The sequence below is a fragment of the Hyperolius riggenbachi genome, chromosome 6 (genome assembly GCF_040937935.1).
Source record: "Hyperolius riggenbachi isolate aHypRig1 chromosome 6, aHypRig1.pri, whole genome shotgun sequence".
Classification (NCBI taxonomy): Eukaryota; Metazoa; Chordata; class Amphibia; order Anura; family Hyperoliidae; genus Hyperolius; species Hyperolius riggenbachi.
Window position 1 is genome coordinate 191,179,760 of NC_090651.1, and position 22,712 is coordinate 191,202,471.

General features: G+C 47.6%; 1 pseudogene; it reads left to right on the plus strand.

Annotated features, from left to right (window-relative positions):
• Positions 1–6,714: 6,714 nt before the first annotated feature.
• LOC137522108 (piggyBac transposable element-derived protein 4-like) lies at positions 6,715–12,901 on the plus strand (annotated as a pseudogene).
• Positions 12,902–22,712: the final 9,811 nt, after the last annotated feature.

Here is a 22,712-nt window from a genome sequence, read left to right on the forward strand (position 1 = left end):
AGACACAACAACCCAGGCCTTGCATGAGGACAAGAAGCGTGCGGATAGCATGCATTTTGCCGCCATGCAGTCATAAATGTAATAAAGATAAGAGGTTCCATAAACAGGGACCGGCAACGCTAACCCAGCAGCAGCACACGTGATGGAACAGGAGGAGGAACAGGAGGAGAAGGCCGCGCTTTCAGACACAACAACCCAGGCCTTGCATGAGGACAAGAAGCGTGCGGATAGCATGCTTTTTGCCGCCATGCAGTCATAAATGTAATAAAGATAAGAGGTTCCATAAACAGGGACCGGCAACGCTAACCCAGCAGCAGCACACGTGATGGAACAGGAGGAGGCGCAGGAGGAGAAGGCCACGCTTTCAGACACAACAACCCAGGCCTTGCATGAGGACAAGAAGCGCGCGGATAGCATGCTTTTTGCCGCCATGCAGTCATAAATGTAATAAAGATAAGAGGTTCCATAAACAGGGACCGGCAACGCTAACCCAGCAGCAGCACACGTGATGGAACAGGAGGAGGCGCAGGAGGAGAAGGCCACGCTTTCAGACACAACAACCCAGGCCTTGCATGAGGACAAGAAGCGTGCGGATAGCATGCATTTTGCCGCCATGCAGTCATAAATGTAATAAAGATAAGAGGTTCCATAAACAGGGACCGGCAACGCTAACCCAGCAGCAGCACACGTGATGGAACAGGAGGAGGAACAGGAGGAGGCGCAGGAGGAGAAGGCCGCGCTTTCAGCCACAACAACCCAGGCCTTGCATGAGGACAAGAAGCGTGCGGATAGCATGCTTTTTGCCGCCATGCAGTCATAAATGTAATAAAGATAAGAGGTTCCATAAACAGGGACCGGCAACGCTAACCCAGCAGCAGCACACGTGATGGAACAGGAGGAGGCGCAGGAGGAGAAGGCCACGCTTTCAGACACAACAACCCAGGCCTTGCATGAGGACAAGAAGCGTGCGGATAGCATGCATTTTGCCGCCATGCAGTCATAAATGTAATACAGATAAGAGGTTCAATAAACAGGGACCGGAAACGCTAACCCATCACAGATGGTCATTGTTCATGTTACTTGGTTGGGGTCCAGGAGTGTTGCATAGTCGTTTCCAATCCAGGATTGATTCATTTTAATTTGAGTCAGACGGTCTGCATTTTCTGTGGAGAGGCGGATACGCCGATCTGTGACGATGCCTCCGGCAGCACTGAAATAGCGTTCCGACATAACGCTGGCTGCCGGGCAAGCCAGCACCTCTATTGCGTACATTGCCAGTTCGTGCCAGGTGTCTAGCTTCGATACCCAATAGTTGAAGGGTGCAGATGGATTGTTCAACACAGCTACGCCATCTGACATGTAGTCCTTGACCATCTTCTCCAGGCGATCGGTGTTGGAGGTGGATCTGCACGCTTGCTGTTCTGTGGGCTGCTGCATGGGTGTCAGAAAATGTTCCCACTCCAAGGACACTGCCGATACCATTCCCTTTTGGGCACTAGCTGCGGCTTGTGTTGTTTGCTGCCCTCCTGGTCGTCCTGGGTTTGCGGAAGTCAGTCTGTCGGCGTACAACTGGCTAGAGGAGGGGGAGGATGTCAATCTCCTCTCTAAAGTCTCCACAAGGGCCTGCTGGTATTCTTCCATTTTGACATGTCTGACTCTTTCTTCAAGCAGTTTTGGAACATTGTGTTTGTACCGTGGATCTAGAAGGGTATAAACCCAGTAATTGGTGTTGTCCAGAATGCGCACAATGCGTGGGTCGCGTTCAATGCAGTCTAGCATGAATTGAGCCATGTGTGCCAGAGTCCTGCCAGAATCCTCATCATCCTCTTGTGAGCGTTGTGATAGTTGTTGTGATGCATCATAGTCGTCACCTTCTTCCTGGTCTGCTTCTGCTGACCATTCGCGCTGAATTGTGGAAGTCCAACGTGCACCGCTCTGGCCCTCGTCTGTGGTGGCATGAAATTCCTGCTCCAACTCCAGCTGTTCCTCCTCCTCTTCTTCGTCATAGCTGCTGGGGCCAGCGTTTCCTGAGGCAGATGGCCTGATGTTGGTATCATCACGCTGATCGTTTTCTCCTTCAGATTCCCCCAGTTGCATCATGACAGCTGTTTCCTTGATTTTCAACATTGACTTCTTCAGTAAACACAGCAGTGGTATGGTAATGCTGACTGAAGAGTTGTCACTGCTCACAAGCAACGTGGATTGCTCAAAATTTTGGAGGACTTGGCAGAGGTCCAACATGTTGGCCCAATCGGATCCACAGAAGCTTGGCAGCTGTCCGGATGCGCCTCGGTACTGCGCCGTCATGTACTGGACCACTGCACTCTTCTGCTCGCAAAAGTGGGCTAGCATGTGCAGCGTAGAATTCCAGCGCGTAGGGACATCACACAGCAAGCGATGGTGGGGGAGATTGAAGCGCTCCTGCTGAGGAGGGTCTGGTGGTGAGTCTAGTGACCCCAAGGGAGGCAGTGTTGCTGGTACCCTGTCCTGGCGGCCACAGAGTGGGATGTTTGGATACCATGTGGCGGGTCATGCTGGTGGTGGAGAGGTTGTTAATATGTTTCCCCCTGCTCAGGCGGGTCTTGCACACCTTGCAAATCACCATGGTACCATCCTCACTGCAGTCTTCAAAGAAAGGCCAGACTTTGGAGCACCTGCCTTGCTGGCGATTTCTGTTTGCGCCTCTTTTGCGTCTCACTTGAACTTCCACGCTTGTGGTGCCTGAAATTTCGCGCCGCCTACCTTGTGGCACAAGGCGAACTCGTGCAGCAGTGGGTTCTTCAACAGACTCATCTGTGCTGCTGCTACGACGGCGATGTTCTCCTTCACATACAAAATCTGGGTCTCCTCAAACTCGTCATATGTGATTGTGGGCCGTGGAGTAGAGCTCCCCACAACAACCTCTGCGCAGCACACTCCAACATCGTCTTCAAGATCTTCTCGGCCGACCTCCTGCAATTGAAACCCCTCCTGCCCAACTTGCTCTGGGATTTGGGTTTCAAAGTCCTCCTCGGACTCGCCTTGCATTTCAGTGCGCGGTGCATTTCCCACAGTCAATGGTTGTGAATCCGGGCACAAAATTTCTGGCTGTTCCATTGACCTTTGAAAGGTGGAAGTTTGTTGGGCTGGGAATAGCTCCTGCGAATACCCCATTGTGTCCTGAGGAAACTCTTCGGACTGGTTATTTGGCAGGTGTGTGCGTGGTGTCGCTGCCGGTTGTGTCAGCTGTGTGCCCACTGTCTCCTTGTAACTGCCTGAGGACTCGGACCTCGTGCGTGATGTGCTGGTGCTGCTTAACCCACTGCTGGACGCTTGAGAGGTCATCCAATTAATTATCTGGTCCTGTTCTTTTGGATTTGTGAGGGTTGATTTCCTGGACAACATGGGTGGTATTGAGTGGGTTTTCTTCGGTGCTCCACTGTGGCCTGTACGTGAACCGTCAGGGGGAACACCTCTTCCCTTGCCCCTCCCTCTTTCACAGGATTTCTTCTTCATTTCACTTATCCTTAAAGTACACGCTGACTGGCAGCAGTACAGTGGCAGTACAGAAATGCTATACAGTGGCGGGTGAGCGGTGTACTACTATTCCCAGCAGCGACACAGAGCACAATGCTATACAGTGGTGGGTGAGCGGTGTACTACTATTCCCAGCAGCGACACAGAGCACAATGCTATACAGTGGTGGGTGAGCGGTGTACTACTATTCCCAGCAGCGACACAGGGCACAATGCTATACAGTGGTGGGAGAGCGGTGTACTACTGTTCCCAGCAGAGACACAGAGTGGCAGTAAACACAATGCTATATAGTGTGGCTGAGCGGTGTACTACTGTTCCCAGCAGTGACACAGAGCACAATGCTATACAGTGGTGGGTGAGCGGTGTACTACTATTCCCAGCAGCGACACAGAGCACAATGCTATACAGTGGTGGGTGAGCGGTGTACTACTGTTCCCAGCAGAGACACACAGTGGCAGTAAACACAATGCTATATAGTGTGGGTGAGCGGTGTACTACTGTTCCCAGCAGCGACACAGAGCACAATGCTATACAGTGGTGGGTGAGCGGTGTACTACTGTTCCCAGCAGAGACATAGAGTGGCAGTAAACACAATGCTATACAGTGGTGGGTGAGCGGTGTACTACTGTTCCCAGCAGCGACACAGAGTGGCAGTAAAAACAATGCTATATAGTGTGGCTGAGCGGTGTACTACTGTTCCCAGCAGCGACACAGAGCACAATGCTATACAGTGGTGGGTGAGCGGTGTACTACTGTTCCCAGCAGAGACACAGAGTGTCAGTAAACACAATGCTATACAGTGGTGGCTGAGCGGTGTACTACTGTTCCCAGCAGAGACACAGAGTGGCAGTAAACACAATGCTATATAGTGTGGGTGAGCGGTGTACTACTATTCCCAGCAGCGACACAGAGCACAATGCTATACAGGGTGAGCGGTGTACTACTGTTCCCAGCAGAGACAGAGTGGCAGTAAACACAATGCTATATAGTGTGTGTGAGCGGTGTACTACTATTCCCAGCAGCGACACAGAGCACAATGCTATACAGGGTGAGCGGTGTACTACTGTTCCCACCAGAGACACAGAGTGGCAGTAAACACAATGCTATATAGTGTGGGTGAGCGGTGTACTACTATTCCCAGCAGCGACACAGAGTGGCAGTAAACACAATGCTATATAGTGTGGCTGAGCGGTGTACTACTGTTCCCAGCAGCGACACAGAGCACAATGCTATACAGTGGTGGGTGAGCGGTGTACTACGGTTCCCAGCAGAGACACAGAGTGGCAGTAAACACAATGCTATATAGTGTGGGTGAGCGGTGTACTACTATTCCCAGCAGCGACACAGAGCACAATGCTATACAGGGTGAGCGGTGTACTACTGTTCCCAGCAGAGACACAGAGTGGCAGTTAACACAATGCTGTATAGTGTGGGTGAGCGGTGTACTACTATTCCCAGCAGCGACACTGAGCACAATGCTATACAGGGTGAGTGATGTACTACTGTTCCCAGCAGACACACAGAGTGGCAGTAAACACAATGCTATATAGTGTGGGTGAGCGGTGTACTACTATTCCCAGCAGCGACACAGAGCACAATGCTATACAGGGTGAGCGGTGTACTACTGTTCCCAGCAGAGACACAGAGTGGCAGTAAACACAATGCTATATAGTGTGGGTGAGAGGTGTACTACTATTCCCAGCAGCGACACAATGACCGGGGGACCCTGGCTAGCCTGGCTGGAGAGAGAACTACCCTGCCTGCCTACCCAAAGCTAAACCCACAGACAAATGGCGGAGAAATGACGTGGATCGGGTATTTATTTACCCGAACCACGTGACCCATTCGGCCAATCAGAGCGCGTTCGGGTCCGAACCACGTGACCCGTTCGGCCAATCACAGCGCTAGCCGAACGTTTGGGGAACGTTCGGCCATGCGCTCTTAGTTCGGCCATATGGTGTTCGACCGAACTCCGACCGAACTCCGACCGAACATCACCCGAACAGGGTGATGTTCTGCAGAACCCGAACAGTGGCGAACACTGTTCGCCCAACACTACCTATACATGCACACAGACTCTTCCGCAGTCCTTGCATCCTCAACTTCTGCACCAGACTTTTGTGTAGCACAGTGTCAAAGGCCTTTGCAAAGTCCAAGTATATCACATCTACAGCATTCCCAATAGCCACATTAGCGTTCACGATCTCATAAAAGCTGAGCATGTTAGTCACACAGGACCTGTCTTTAGTAAACCCATGCTGATGCTGAGAAATAAGATTTTCTACTATGAGGTCTTGTATAGTATCTCTTAGTAACCTCTCAAATAGTTTGCACACAACTGACGTTAAGCAAGCAGGTCTATAATTTCCCAGATCCGATTTTTTTTGCCCTTCATGGGAAAACATGGGCTGAAGCCACTCTACTGGAACTCTGCCAGTTGAAAGAGAGTCACAAAAGATAAGATAAAGGGGTTTATTGATAACTAAACGTAATTCTCTTAGGACCCGAGGGTGTATGCCATCTGGGCCAGGTGCCTTGTCTATTTTTAGTTTATTTAGTCTTGCCTTCACTTCTTCCTGCATTAAGTATTTAACATACAATTGGAAGATTGAGACTCTTCTGCATCTGTAATTTGCAAAAGTGATGTTTCTCTTGTGAAGACAGAAGCAAAGAAAGCTTTTAATAACTTTGCCTTACCTTGGTCTTCCAGCATTGAGTTCCCACCCAAATTCTTTAACCCTCTTGTGTTAGGGTCAGAAGCGACCCGTTTTCAGGTTTTGAATGTCTATAAGTATCACATAAATTTGTTTATTGCATCAAGATTTTTTTAAAACTTCATCCTGGTTTAAAACTTCTTGCTATTTAACAATGTAATAGAAAAATAATCCTTTTCACTAAATTAGATAATACTGTGGTGAAAATTATGACGTTTATGGTGTTAGGGTCAATTCTGACCCAGTTATGATATAGGATTATAGAACACTAATAAGTGCCAAAACTGAAATCATAAACATTCTCTCTGCTTAGTAACACTGTCAGGCACCATCCCACTGACAGCCAATCACCTCTCAGCCCTGTGAGCTGTAGTTAGGTAGGGGCCTATCTCTTTGCCTGCTTGTCTGCTTCTCTAAATAAAGTAAAGAAACATAGGACCAATACATTTCAGAGTTGCTGACTTGCAGAGTAATCATCTCCAATATGCAGCATGCAAGAGTGAAAAGATTTACAGGAAGCCAAATACTGGATTATATCTTGGATGAAAATGAGGAAGAGGACACAGAGCAGTATAGCGATATGGATGAGCAGGTTTCTGAGGCAGAAGATGAAGTAGAGTATCAACTAGAATACACAGACACATCTGATGAGTCTGATGAGGAGGCCACCAGTGCTGAACCTGCTGCTGTTCCTGCTGAAACATTTAAATCCAAAAGTGGTAAGATCTGTTGGAGTTCAGAACCTCCTGACTTACATGGCAGGGCAGCAGCTGCAGATGTAATCAAAATGACCCCTGGGATCACAAGGTTTGCTGTGATTAGAGAAAGTGACATCAAAACATGTTTTGAACTCTTCATGCCATTGTCACTAAAAAAAAGTGATCATTGCAATGACAAACCTTGAAGGAAAAAAAGTCCATGGCAACATGTGGAATGACATAAATGAGGAATGCCTAGATGCTTATATTGGTGTTCTTCTTCTTGATGGAGTGTACAGATCCTATAATAAGGCCACTGATAGTCTCTGGGACAAGTCAAGAGGCAGATATATCTTCCCAGCAACAATGTCACTTCACACCTTTCGAATGATATCAAGAGTTTTCAGATTTGACAACAGAGATACTAGAGCAAAATCTGACAAGCTTGCTCCCATAAGGGACAAAGAGGAGACTTTTCATGGACTTTCCTAAAATACAGATGGTTTTGAGAAAGGACACGCTGACCCTTCTATATTTGGTTGGAAGGGTTGAATGAACTTATCAAAATGAACATATTTCAAATTAAAGGTAGAAATTGGGTGGAATGTGATGCGGAGACTGTTTAGTAATTTCTACCATTGTAGATGTAAAAAAATAAAATAAAAAATGTAGTGGGTAGGGGAGTATGAGCTAATACTTATCCCACCCTCTGTCAGCCGCCGTTCTCCTGTAATCCATCCCGGTCTTCTTGCAAGTCAGACGACTCTCCTGGCTTGTAATCCATACCTTCTGTGCTACGCATGCGCAGTATGTCCTTTCAGCGCTGTAAAGCTGGCCCCCTATAATCGGCACAAATAAAAATTCCATCATGCTTGGTTAGTGCTATGTTTGTGGCCATATGTGCTGCAAAAGTTACGATTTTTGCTGCTTTCATTTTGAAAGTAAGAGCACTTATTATTTTCAAAATAATACCATCAGAATCAGAATCAGAATCAATTTATTTTCGCCAAGTAAGTTTGCACCTACAAGGAATTTGTCTTGGCAGTTGCTTAACAAACACAAACAAAAAACAATACAAGGACAGACAGTGTGAATATTACAAGTTAAGGACATTATAAGTATAGTGGCAGTAAGCAATGTGAGAATTGTTCATGTTTAGTTCTGTGCTGATTACTTTCAGTCCTAGCAGCTCTAACGTGGTTCAGCATTAAGTATGGCTACCGCTTGAGGAAAAAAACTGTTCCTGTGTCTGGAGGTTTTGGTAGCGATTGACCGGAATCTTACTCCTGAAGGCATGCGCTGGAAGATGGAGTGAGCTGGGTGAGAGGGGTCAGAGGCAATTTTGGTCGCTCTCTTTCTGCACCTGCTAGTGTAAAGATCCTGCAGGGAAGGTAAGCTACAGCCAATTATCCTTTCCGCTGATCGGATGATGCGCTGCAGCCTCCCCTTTTCTAATGCTGAGCAGGAGCTGAACCATACAGTCATGGATGATGTTATGGTGGATTCGATGATTGCAGTGTAGAACTGCACCATTAGCTTTTGAGGTAGGCCAAACTTTTTCAGCTGCCGCAGATGGTACATTCTCTGTTGTGCTTTCTTGACAATAGTGGCAGTGTTGTTGTCCCATTTTAAGTCGTTTGAGATCGTGGACCCAAGAAACTTGAATGACTCTACTTGGGTTATTGTGGATCCATTTATGGTTAAGGGGAGGTGCTGGGGGGGAGATCTCCTAAAGTCTATTATCATCTCCATGGTTTTGAGAGCATTTAGTTCTAAGTTGTTGCTGCTGCACCAGGAGGAAAGCTGTCCCACCACATGCCTGTATGCAGACTCATCCCCGTTTTGAATGAGACCAACAACTGTTGTGTCGTCTGCAAACTTCAGAACCTTAACAGATGGATCTGTGGAGATGCAGTCATTGGTGTAAAGTGAGTACAGCAGTGGGGAAAGCACACAGCCCTGGGGTGCACCAGTACTGACTGTCAGAGAGCTTGATGTGAGTTTACCAAGTCTAACACGCTGTCTTCTGTCGGTTAAGAAGTCGGTTATCCATTTGCAGAGGGATTCAGGTATGTGTAGCTGGGAGAGCTTGCTGTGCAGCAGTGATGGAATTATGGTATTAAATGCAGAGCTGAAATCTATAAATAAAATCCTGGTGTAGGTTCCTGGGTTATCTAAATGCTGTAGTACATAATGCATACACATGTTCACGGCATCGTCTGCGGATCTGTTAGGTCTGTAAGCAAATTGCAAAGAGTCCAGCAGGGGATCTGTGATGGATTTCAGATAAGTCATTATCAGTTTTTCAAATGCTTTCATGACCAGTGATGTCAGGGCAACAGGCCTGTAATCATTTAAACATGTAGGTTTTTTTTTTTTTTTAATTGGTACAATAGTTGCGCATTTAAAACAGGCAGGAACAATTGAGAGTTCTAGAGATGCTTTGAATATGTCTGTAAATACAGGCGCTAATTGGTCGGCACAGAGATTGAAGCATTTCGCAGACACAGCGTCTGGTCCCATTGCTTTCCTGGTGTTTTGTTTTTTAAAGAGTCTATTTACATCTGATTGGCATATTGTTAGAGCATGCACATCTGGGGACAGGTTAGCAGATTGTGTCTGGCCTCCTGTGTTGTGTAGTTGCTGAGGCACCGCAGGGGGTGGAGACATTGGCTGGCAGGAAGGGTGTTCAGTTTGCCTGTGGCAGAGATGCAAATTGACTTGTTGTGTTTGGCTCTTGTTAGTAGTGTCAAACCTGCAATAAAATGTATTCAGTTCATCTGCAAGCTGCAGGTTATGTAGTGAGGGGGGAGGAGATTTCTTCCTGTAGCTGGTAATTTCATGTAGAGATTTCCATATTGTGGATGAGTCTGCGTTAGAAAAATTTTCCTCAAGTTTTTGAGAATAATCTTTTTTTGCGGCGGTAATGGCTCTCTGCAGTTTGTATTTCGCAGCTTTGTAGAGGACTTTATCGCCTGTACGATATGCCCTTTCTTTATCGAGGCGCAGCTTCCTAAGATGTGATGTGAACCAGGGTTTATCGTTATTGTACCTGGTGCACTTTTTTGTGGGGATGCAGGACTCTTCACAAAAGGTAATATATGATGTCACAGCGTCAGTGTATTCATTTAGGTCACTGGAGGATTCTTTAAATAAATTCCAGTCAGTTAAATCAAAGCAGCTCTGCAGTTTTTCTACAGCTTCACTAGTCCATTTCTTAACTGTGGTCACTACAGGTTTGGCAGTTTTTAGTCTTTGGATGTATGTTGGGATAAGCTGTATAACAGCATGATCAGAGTTCCCCAAAGCTGCCCTGCTGACAGAGTGATACGAGTCCTTAGTCGTAGTGTAACAGTGATCAAGTGTCTTACCTTCTCTAGTTGCGCTTGTGACATGTTGCCTGTATTTGGGGAGTTCTTTGGAAAGATTAGCACTGTTGAAATCCCCTAGTATGATAAAAAAAGAATCTGGGTACTCCCTTTCCACCTCAGTGATTTGATCTGCGAGATCTTGGAGCGCAGGCTGCATACATGTTTGTGGAGGGATGTACACAGCAGCCAAAATAAATGAAGAAAACTCACGGGGTGAATAATAGGGTTTGCAGTTTATGAAGAGTGTTTCCAGCCCAGCCGAGCATGTCCTCTTAATAACTGTAACATCCGTGCACCACCTATCATTAATATAGAAACAGAGTCCTCCACCTTTGGTTTTGCCAGAAGTAAGTGGGTCCCGGTCAGATCTGTAGAGTGTAAATCCATTAATCGGCAGAGCGTTGTCTGGAATAAGCTCAGATAGCCAAGTTTCTGTGAAGCAAATAGCCGCAGAGAGATAAAAGTCCTTCTTTGTTCTGATCAGTAGTTGAAGCTCATCTAGTTTGTTGCATATGGACCTGACATTAGAGAGTATGATTCCAGGTAGTGGAGAGCGCAGTCCTCTGCGTCGAAAGCGAGTCTGGATCCCGGAGCGTTTCCCTCTTCTTCTAAGCCTCACTGCCTGGTTCAGCACTGTAGCTCCACTGGTCAGAATCCCCAGAAGATCAAGAGTAGATGAAATATCCAGGGGTAGATTATATTTAGCTAAGTTCCGAATGCTCAGTAGTTGTTCACTGGTGAAGGTTATCCGGGTTGGGTTGCACAAGGCAATGTTGAAAAACAAAAATACATAAAACAAACATAGACAGACAGAGCAAGCTGCCGAGGCTGCCATCTCCAGGCGCCTCCTCCTCCTCACCCATTCCCTATATCCAATTCAGCCTATCTGGACGAGTTTCCTCTTCCAGATAGGCACTGCTGCTCCCATCGCATGGTGCGCGCAATCGGCGCACACCCGGCCCTCGCTCCCGATCAGTGAATGGGAATATAATTCCCATTCACCGATCTAACTTTCCCGCAGAAATACCGACGCTTTCTCTCCAGATGTCTGGGAGAAATAGGTTCAGCTCCTTCCACTAATGTTTCACCCTGGGCCTCAGGTAACAGTAGATGAACGTTTGATCCCTTTCCGTGGAAATTGCCCCTTCCGGCAGTATATGCCCAGTAAGCCAGGCAAATACGGCATAAAAATCTGGGCAGCCTGTGATGCAAAAACAAGCTATGCATGGAACCTACAGAGTTACACCGGCAAACCCGAAAGTGGCATCCCTGAGAAAAAACAAGGACAATGTGTAGTCCTTGCTACTGGACTGCGGGGTCACAATATCACATGTGACAATTTTTTTTACCAGCTATGACCTTGGACAAGAACTTCTCAGGAGGAAACTTACCATGGTAGGCACAATAAAAAAAAAAATAAACCTGAGCTGCACACTGAAATTTTGCAAGGGAAGGACAGAGCTCCACTTTCTTCAAAATTTGCTTTTACAGACACCACCACTGTTGTTTTATATTGTCAAAAAAAAAAATGTGATACTTATGTCCACTTTTCACAAAGATGCAGCTGTGTCATCAAGAAGTGATAAAAAGCCCACAATTATCCTGGATTACAATAAAAACAAAGGGGGAGTGGACAACCTGGACAAGCTGACTGCTACCTATACTTGTCAGCGAATGACCAGGAGATGGCTGATGGTTGTGTTGCCTGCCCCCAGGAAACTTCTCCTCTGCCTTTTAGTTCCTGGATGCGATATCGTTCGCATCCAGGACTTTTCTCACTGTGGCCAAATAGTAAACTGCACCCACATACATTTTTAAACAAACAATTATATTACTTTACATTTAAAATTAGCAGTTTCCCTCCCACACCAAAAATTACCCACATACATTTTTTATAAAAAAAATAAATTAAAAAAAATACAATAAAAAAAAAAACAAACAACATAAATAGTTACCCAAGGGTCTGACCTTTTTAAATATGCATGTCAAGAGAGTATGTTATTATATTATTTAAAATGATAAGCTTATAAATAGTGATGGACGCCAATTGAAAAAATGCACCTTTATTTCTAAATGAAATATCGGCACCATAAATTGTGATGGGGACATAGTTTAAACGGTGTAATAACCGGGACAGATGGGCAAATAAAATACGAGTTTTAATTACGGTAGCGTATATTAATTTCAAACTATAATGGCCAAAAACTGAGAAATAATGAATTTTTTTCATTTCTTTCTTAATCTTCCTGTTAAAATGGATTTAGAAAAAAATAATTCTTAGCAAAATGTACTACCCAAAGAAAGCCTAATTAGTGGCGGAAAAAACAAGATATAGATCAATTCAAAGTGGCAATAAAGTTATAGGCGAATGAATGGGAGGTGAACGTTGCTCGGATGCATGAGATTTTCGGCACTGCGGTGCTGAACCGGTTAAAACAACCTACAGACATGAAACTACTATGGGTGGGTAGTGCTGTGCATGTGCTCATTTGTGCTGCAAAAATAATTATCTTTTATTGTTTTTATAAAGGTCAAAAGTTCACTCAGGCTCATTCAGCCTTTGTGCACATCGGCTGACGGAGGGGAACTGAAGGTACAGTAAGTATTAACTCATACTCCCCTACCCATTGCATATTCTTTTTTTGACATCTAGTATTCTTTAAATCTGAAACATTGTTAACCAGTTTTAAGATGGCCACCAGCACATGTGACTCATTGTTCAATGGACTAGTTTTAAGATGGCTGCTAACACATGGGAGCTCATTGTTTAGAAACCAATTTTAACCAGCCAAAGTTCCATGTGGCTACAGGAAATACAGCTACTCTCAATGCAAGTCCCTCAGTCACAGAGCAGGGAGGGGGAAGGATTTAGGAGGTATATAAGGATTAGCCATAGTCCCCAACAGTCCTGATTTGGGCGGGACTATCCCGGGCTCCGCCCCCTCATCCCGGATCCCGCCCACTCCTCCTTAAGTCCCGTTTTAGCAGATACACTAGGTGCCCTTCGGATATTTACATTGCTCTGCCTCAATCCCCATAACTGCTGTCTCTCTTCCTGCTCTGGAGACAGTCTGCTGATCACACACACACACACTTGTGGCTTGCTTGAAGCTAATTGGCTGTGTGGACTGACACGGAGCTCCGTCTAGCTCCACCCCTTTTTTCAGAGACCCAGCAGAGCACATGATGCAGACAGAGAGAGGAAGCAGGAAGCTGAAACCTGCTGGAGGAGGCAAGTGAATCAGTGCAGCTGCCTGGCATGGTCCTTGTCACAGTGACTGCACAGTGCAGGAGAGATCCTGCAGAATGTATTGCATCCTGCAGTTCCTTGCTACACAACTGATAAGTGCTCTGACCCCTGCCTCATGTGTGTCCCCTCTCTGCCATGCTGTGTGTCCCTCTGTGTCCCCTCCCTGCCATGCTGTGTGTCCCTCTCCAGTGTCCTCTCCCTGCCATGCTGTGTTTTCACCAATCCAGTGTCCCCTGCCCTGCCATGCTGTGTGTCCCTCTCCAGTGCCCCCTGCCATGCTGTGAGTTCCCCTCTCCAGTGCCCCCTGCTATGCTGTGAGTCCCCCTCTCCAGTGCCCCCTGCCATGCTGTGAGTCCCCCCTCTCCAGTGTCCCCTGCCATGCTGTGAGTCCCCCTCTCCAGTGCCCCCTGCCATGCTGTGAGTCCCCCCTCTCCAGTGTCCCCTGCCATGCTGTGAGTCCCCCTCTCCAGTGCCCCCTGCCATGCTGTGAGTCCCCCTCTCCAGTGTCCCCTGCCCTGCTGTGTTTCCTCCTCTTCAGTGTCCCCTGCCCTGCCATGCTGTGTGTCCCCATCTCCAGTGTCCCCTGCCCTGCTGTCTTCCTCTCCAATGTCCCCTGCCATGCTGTGTGTCCCCCGCCCTGCTGTGTCTTCCTCTCCAGTGTTCCCTGCCCTGCTATGTGTCCCCCTCTCCAGTGTCCCCTGCCAGGTTGTGTGTCCCCCTCTCCAGTGTCCCCTGCCCTGCTGTGTCTTCCTCTCCAGTGTCCCCTGCCATGCTGTGTGTCCCCATCTCCAGTGTCCCCTGCCATGCTGTGTGTCCATTCCAGTGTCCCCTGCCCTGCCATGCTGTGTGTCCCTCTACAGTGCCCCCTGCCATGCTGTGTGTCCCCCTCTCCAGTGCCCCCTACCCTGATGTGAGTTCCCCTCTTCAGTGTCCCCTGCCATGCTGTGTGTAGCCCTCTTCAGTGTCCCCTGCCATGCTGTGTGTCCCCCTCTCCAGTGTCCCCTGCCCTGCTGTGTCTTCCTCTCCAGTGTCCCCTGCCATGCTGTGAGTCCCCATCTCCAGTGTCCTCTGCCATGCTGTGTGTCCCCATCTCCAGTGTCCCCTCCCTGCCATGCTGTGTGTCCACCACTCCAGTGTCCCCTGCCCTGCCATGTTGTGTGTCCACCACTCCAGTGTCCCCTGCCCTGCCGTGTCCCTCTCCAGTGCCCCCTGCCATGCTGTGTGTCCCTCTCCAGTGCCCCCTGCCATGCTGTGTGTCCCCCTCTCCAGTGCCCCCTACCCTGCTGTGAGTCCCCCTCTTCAGTGTCCCCTGCCATGCTGTGTGTACCCCTCTTCAGTGTCCCCTGCCATGCTGTGTGTCCATGTCTCCAGTGTCCCCTGCCATGCTGTGAGTCCCCCTCTTCAGTGTCCCCTGCCCTGCTGTGTTTACTCCTCTTCAGTGTCCCCTGCCCTGCCATGCTGTGTGTCCCCATCTCCAGTGTCCCTTGCCATGCTGTGTGTCCCCATCTCCAGTGTCCCTTGCCCTGCTGTGTCTTCCACTCCAGTGTCCCCTGCCCTGCTGTGTGTCCCCCTCTCCAGTGTCCCCTGCCATGCTGTGTCTTCCTCTCCAGTGTCCCCTGCCATGCTGTGTGTCCCCATTTCCAGTGTCCCCTGCCATGCTGTGTGTCCCCATCTCCAGTGTCCCCTGCCCTGCTGTGTCTTCCTCTCCAGTGTCCCCTGCCATGCTGTGTGTCCCCCTCTCCAGTGTCCCCTGCCCTGCTGTGTCTTCCTCTCCAGTGTCCCCTGCCCTGCTGTGTCTTCCACTCCAGTGTCCCCTGCCCTGCGGTGTGTCCCCTTCTCCAGTGTCCCCTGCCATGCTGTGTCTTCCTCTCCAATGTCCCCTGCCATGCTGTGTGTCCCCATTTCCAGTGTCCCCTGCCATGCTGTGTGTCCCCATCTCCAGTGTCCCCTGCCCTGCTGTGTCTTCCTCTCCAGTGTTCCCTGCCATGCTGTGTGTCCCCCTCTCCAGTGTCCCCTGCCCTGCTGTGTCTTCCTCTCCAGTGTCCCCTGCCCTGCTGTGTCTTCCTCTCCAGTGTCCCCTGCCATGCTGTGTCCCCATCTCCAGTGTCCCCTGCCCTGCCATGCTGTGTGTCCCCATCTCCAGTGTTCCCTGCCCTGCTGTGTCTTTCTCTCCAGTGTCCCCTGCCCTGCCGTATGTCCCCCTCTCCAGTGTCCCCTGCCATGCTGTGTGTCCCCTGCCATGCTGTGTGTCCCCCTCTCCCATTTCTTCCAACTGTCCCTCTTTGGGAGCCCTGTCGCTCTTTCCTCCTCATTTGTCCCTCTCACAGAACTGATGAACAGACCTACTGAAAAATGTGTTAAATTGACTCTAAACTTTATACTCATCCTTTAAACTCATATATTTCTTATTTCCATGTGTTATGAAGGAAAATGAACCAGGATAGAAAGGACCAGTGTAGTTTAAATTATAAAATGACATACTTTTCTTATGAAATCTTTATGGTATGCGTGACTAGAGGTGTGATGGGGCGTGATTAGGGGTGTGGCAGGGGTGTGGCTTAAGCAAGGACACAAGCTACGTATATATATATATATATAGCATAGTGCGTATGTATATATTTGTAGGTCAAGTTTGTGCACCTTTCTGTATGCAGTGTAAATTATCCTTTTGAAAATATTTTGTTTCTGATTTCTATTTAGCTAATTAAACATATTACTGTGATTTTTCTCCAAAGCTGTGCAGTCTCCTCAAATTCACTGCTATAATGCAAAATAAGTTAAATATTGCAATCCTTTGACAAGGGATAGCAATACTAAAGGAACAAAGTCTGATGAGGCCTTATTAGACGAATGCTTGTTTACCTCTAAGCCAATAAATGCCATCATCCTTATTCAAAACTTCTTGCTTTTACTGGTGGCCAACATGGTACAACACTGTACTGTTTCTACTAACATGTTTAATTAAGTGTAGGGTTTACATCAGTTGCACATCATTATACTGTATTCTGTGTTTCTATCACAACTTTTATGAAAATGGATTGCATTTCTCTCTTCTCCACTTCACACACATGGAAAGACGGGTACATTTTATGAGCAGTTACCTGTTAAGTGGGATTGTGACAGCAACTGCATTTATGTAATAGCGTTTTGTTTCATGTGACAGCAACTGCATTTATGTTATAGTGTTTTGTTTCATGTATGTACTGACTTACTCGATTTATACAGCTTGCTTGGTAAAGGGAAGGTTTTAAACGACCACTATCGTGAAAATCGTAAAATTTAAAATACATGTAACCGCATACAAATAAGTAGTACACTTTTTTCCTGATTAAAATGAGCCGTAAATGACTTTCTCCCATGTTGTTCTCACTTATAGTAGGTAGTAGAAATTTGACAGAACTGATAGGTTTTAGACTAGTCTGTCTCGTCATGGGGGATTCTCAGCAAGGCTTTTGTTCTTTATAGAGACATTTCCTGAAGAGGATTTATACAAAGATGATAGCCAGCTTCCCTGTTCGCTGCACACTTTTTTGGCAGTGGGACAGAGCAACTGGCATTCAATAAGTGCTTCTAAAAATAAAAAAAAATCCCGGGAATCCCCCATGAGGAGATGGGCTAGTCCAAAACCTCTTGGTTCTGTCAGATTTCGAATGCCTAATGTAAACGACAGCAACATAGGAAAAAAGAAATTTCAAGCCCATTTTACTCTGGAAGAAATGTACTACTTCTTTGTATGTGTTTACATGTATTTAAATTTTACGATGTTGGCAATAGTGGTTCTTTAACTCTGAAACACTGTTTTTATCCAATTATATCCACTTCAGCAAATAAATGGTTTAACAACATTTTAGGTAGCCAGTAGGGTCCTAGTCTTCCATGAAGTTGCTTTTAGTAGTCATCATACCAATCCACCTCTGCTTGCGACCCCACCCAGTTATATAGGGCAGCACCCAATTACAGTCATTAGAGACTGATGGAATGCAGGAGGTTTTCAGAGATTAATTTAGGCTTTTACTGATGTTTAGGTGAACATTACAAGAATTTTCCACAATTCTTGTCCCTATGAGTGATATTATTAAAACAAAAACAGATAAAGGAGACTGCAATAAAGAGAAATAACATTTCTCGGACTGTAAGACGCACTTTTTCTCCCCCAAAAGTGTTATGGTCCGAAGGTAGAAAAATAAAAAGTATTGCACGTTGCAAAAAAAAAAAAAAAAAAAAAGAAAGAAAAACAACCTCCCCCATTTTTTTACTGTTTCCCTTTGTGGGTCTCTGTGCGTGCTGTTTGTTGCATCAATCACCTCTCCTCCTCCTCGCTCTGCCGCCAGCCTTGTTTGGTGCCCCTACTGCAGCCATACAGCTTTGCCAGGGATTTGAATTCCTCAGCCACTCATCCAGACTCCACGCTGCCAATCATCTGCCTCCATGCCCGCCCTCCTTACTGCCGACAATCATCCATCTCCATGTCTGCTCTCACTGCCCACTCTCCCCCTCTGGCCAGCTCTCCAAGTTCCTACACGTAACGGCGTGGCAGAGGAGGGGCGATCCCATCGGTGGCTGCAGCGGCTGACCTCCTGTCACATATTGCGGTGGGGAGGGGCAGGAAAGGAGCGATCCAGGGTTAGTTGCAGAGGCTCTCACCTACAGTGTGGCAGAAGATGGGTGATCCCAGCAGTAGTTATGGCTACCAATGCCTTAGGACTTCCTTCCAATTCCTTCCCCCGCATGAGCGTCGTACGTCATGAGGGGGCACAAAAAAAAAGGAAATACTGAGGCATTGGTAGCCATAACTACCGCTAGAATCTCCCATCTTCTGCCATGCTGCCTAGGTGACAGCCACTGCAACTAGAACTGGATTGCTCCTCTTCTGCCCCTTCCCCGTCGCAATACATGACGGAGGACAGCCGCTGCAGCCACCGCTGGGATTGCCCCTCTTCTGCCCCCACAAGTAGAGGAAGATTGGAGGGCTAAACAAAGGGATGCCGGGATCGTGCCACTGCTCCCCCACCCACGTCAATTTTATCACAGCTAACCTGAAAGGACAGGAGCGTGTGGATGGACAGCTGAATAGGTGAGATCATCCACAAGCTGTAGTGTTTAGTTACTGTAGCTGGTGGGGAGGCAGGGGTTAGTTTAATGTAGTGTAGTGTTACTGGTGGGGCAGCAGGGGTGGGTTAGTGTAGTCTAGTAAGAGGTGGGAGAATCAGGGACTAGTGTCATGTAATGTAGTAACTGGTGGGGGAATCAGGGACTAGTGTCATGCAATGTAGTGTAGTGAAAGGTTACTGGTGGGGCACCTGGCTTTAGTGTAAGTCACGTAGTCTAGCTGGTGGGGGGTGCAGGGGTGAAGTTGCTACATTTGACCAGGGAGAGGAACTGTGTTAACCCCTGGCTTCCCTGATCTTTTTATAAACCAAGCCTTTTCCTATCTGCTGTCACTTTTTAATAGTGGCTACAGGGAATATTTTATAAGGCTCTAACTACTTTATTAGGATGAATAAACATTTATGTGCCAAACATCCCCCTTTTAAAAGATTCGCTGGGGGAGGAGTCAACAAGACTGAGTAAAGCAATCCACTGTCTCATGGGTCTGGTTTGCCTCCTCAGAAAAAAAAAAATCTGGGTTCCATATGACCTATGCCGTTTGATTCGCATAGGTTAGTGGTTTAGTCAGGATGCTACAAGGCTTAGCAGACTTCCTGTAGTATCCTGCCATTCCCAGAGAGGCTTGCACCTCTGTCATGACAATCTGCTCTACGTCTGGTTCAACAGTGAGATTGTCAGCTGACAGATGTCCTAGTACCAGGGACGAGTGATCGCAGTGTTGCTCCCAAGTTGGACGGAACTCAGGGATGTCATCCGGGTACGTGACTGCATAACCATGCTTGCCCTTCAACAGGTCGTTCCATGCCTGTTGGAAGGCGGCTGGGCCATTTACCATACCAAAAGACCTCCGCATCGAGGCGTTAAAGTCAAATAGCATGAAGAATGTGGATTCCAGGCGCGCCTCAAGCGTGATTGGAATCTGCCAGTATCCATGACTCCGATCCATGATCGTTAGACAGTTGGTGGATGCCAGCCAATCCAACAGATCACCGAGGGGAGGCATGGGATACGCATCGGTTATTGTGATGTCGTCCGGCCTCCTATAGTCCTCACAGAACCTGGTAGCCTGTGGGCTAGAGGATTTGCAGAGGACAGCCATCTGTAACTTCCTCTTTACTTCGGCTTGCACTTCTGGGGAGGTGCTGTAGGGGATCTGCCGTGAGGGCTTGTGAGTCCCCGGGTCCCTTCAGTGAACTGCTGTATCTGGCCCAGGGTTGCTGCGAAGATTTCATTGTGGGGGCGCAGTGCGCTTCAGCGAGGCCTGGGAGTACGAGAGGTGGGGGGTGACTTTCACATCATCCACCAATCCTCGTATGGGAGCTATCAAGCCTGACAGGGGACCTGTGTCTTCCTGTTCTAATTGGCCGTACTCTCCTAGAACTACCTGCGTTCTGTCTGACTGGGCTTTTAACAGATCCCCATGGACCGTGCTTTTACCTGGGGTGTCAGTTACATGGGGAATGGGTTCACTGGAGTATTTACCATTCTCCCTGTACACCTGTAATGGAGCTTCCGCTGCTGGCGGCTTAGGGGTCTGGCCCCTAAGAGCACACAGGTTGGAGTCGCTCTGTAGTATCCTCACGGATGTGGGACTACAAATCTCAGCCAGCTGCCTAGGAAGATCTGGGGTCAGCTGCTGAAGATCAAACTCTCTGGGGTCAGAGCTGACAGGAATGCCTGTATGCTCTGAGCTCAGGTTACCACCTGTGTCTGTCTGCACAGGTACAATACAATAAACATAACTTTTTGGGTAAATCATGTCAATATTGATATTGGTCTGGGGGTCAGAGATATCAGGGGAAATCGAGACTTCTCCAGATAGTCCTGAGTCCAGACTACTGGTGACACTGAAAGCATCAGCCAGCGTACTCTCATAATCATGCACAACATTATCAAAAGCATTTGCATAACATGACATGTCATTTTTAGCATGAGTGTCACCCGCTTGAAAGTCAGAATTGTCAGAGGGAATCCCTGCTGTCAGCTCCGAGTTCATGCGGCTGGCCATAGGGCATGAAATGGCTAGACAATGTACAGCGTTTCCATCATAATTATCACTGACACATGCATTTTCATTAGTAATAACAGGTGCAGAAATAGATAAACACAGTCAGTTGCTGGTACATTTAGATCTGAGGATACCTCCCACCCAGCGGCATTAGGTACAGTAGCGATAGCAGGTAAGGGGTTTACATCTCCCTGTTTACCCAAAGGCTTGTACAGTACCTGGTTGTCAGGGAGTCCTACCGGGATCTCCTGCATATCAGCAGAAAATTCAGAAGGGCACACAAGCGTGCCTGGATCAGTGCCCAGCACAGTAGAAGAGAGAAACTCAGCAACAGTCCACTCTGGAAAACCCACCCCCCACCCGGTCTTCTCGGGACCTGGGATAACAGGGTTGTGGTGGTTGGTTCTGACTCCAGTCAGGGTGAGGAGCTTTCGTGGGAGAATATCTTCCTCTGTGGCAAAGTTGGAGCAGACCAAGGGGACATCTGCTTCTGGAGCACTGGAGCAGCAGATCAACTGGTCGTCCACTGGAGCACTGTGATGATTTTCGGAACCGTAGAGCATCTCTGACACGTTGACAGGCAGTGCAGAGGGTGATGCAGGTGACGGATCAGGGTTGCTAGCCATCTTCGGGCTAGGGACGGTTGTCCTCTTCCTCTTGGGACAGAAAAACTGTATGTGGCCGGTCTCGCCACAAAGATTACACATGTGAATGTCAGGTGTGTCATACTGGGATGCAGCAATAGCAGGAGCTGCAGGTCTCGGTGGCACAAAGCTCACCGGACCAGGAGGAGCAAATGCAGTAGGCTTACCTCCTTCCAAGTCCTGGGACAGTATGTTGCGACTGTCCAGCATCAGGGTTCTCTGGCTGTCAGGTACAGGAACCTGATGGTATGCCCTCTCAGAGGCGCATACAGGAAAGTCTCGTTCCGTGCCCTCTTCCATGACAGGAAGTTTCTCTGTGGGGGTCACGGGTAGAGGATCGCCTCTCTCCACCGAAGCACATAGTGAAGAGTGCAGATCCATTTGGGTTGGCTGGGCCAACTCCAATTCATGTGGGAGCCGTAGCTCTTCGGTCTGGAGCTTGATCTGGCGCAGTCGCTCTTGGTGCTCTGCTTCTAGCCGGAGCATCTTTGCCTCATGCTGGTGTGGTGATATATTGGGGTGCTGATGCTGTTAAGGAATACAGTAAAATACTTTCATGTTTCTATCTGCTGTATATTTTGTCAGAGGTGTAGGTATGTCAGCCAGTCTGGCTTTTGGAAGGTGTCACCTGGATAATGTCTGTATGTAGATTAAATTTGCTTTCAGGGCAGAGATCAAGGGAACTGCCATTGTCTTAACTGAATAGACCAGTCACCTTCAATAAGCAATTGTCACCTGGACTGGCTGCAGTATGCTTTGAAGCAAGATCACACCAGCCTGAGCCAGGACTTCACACAGGACATCCTGCTGCAATGTGAAAGCCTTAATCAAGTTTTCACCTGGAGTTGAAAAGCCCCACTTCACAATCTGTTGATGTATAGACTTTTACCTGGAAATGGAATTATGTCTGAGATTTAATTAAAAACTCCAGGGAGTGCAGAATTATTAGGCAAATGAGTATTTTGACCACATCATCCTCTTTATGCATGTTGTCTTACTCCAAGCTGTATAGGCTCGAAAGCCTACTACCAATTAAGCATATTAGGTGATGTGCCTCTCTGTAATGAGAAGGGGTGTGGTCTAATGACATCAACACCCTATATCAGGTGTGCATAATTATTAGGCAACTTCCTTTCCTTTTGCAAAATGGGTCAAAAGAAGGACTTGACAGGCTCAGAAAAGTCAAAAATAGTGGGATATCTTGCATAGGGATGCAGCACTTTTAAAATTGCAAAGCTTCTGAAGCGTGATCATCGAACAATCAAGCGTTTCATTCAAAATAGTCAACAGGGTCGCAAGAAGCGTGTGGAAAAACCAAGGCGCAAAATAACTTCCCATGAACTGAGAAAAGTCAAGCATGCAGCTGCCAAGATGCCACTTGCCACCAGTTTGGCCATATTTC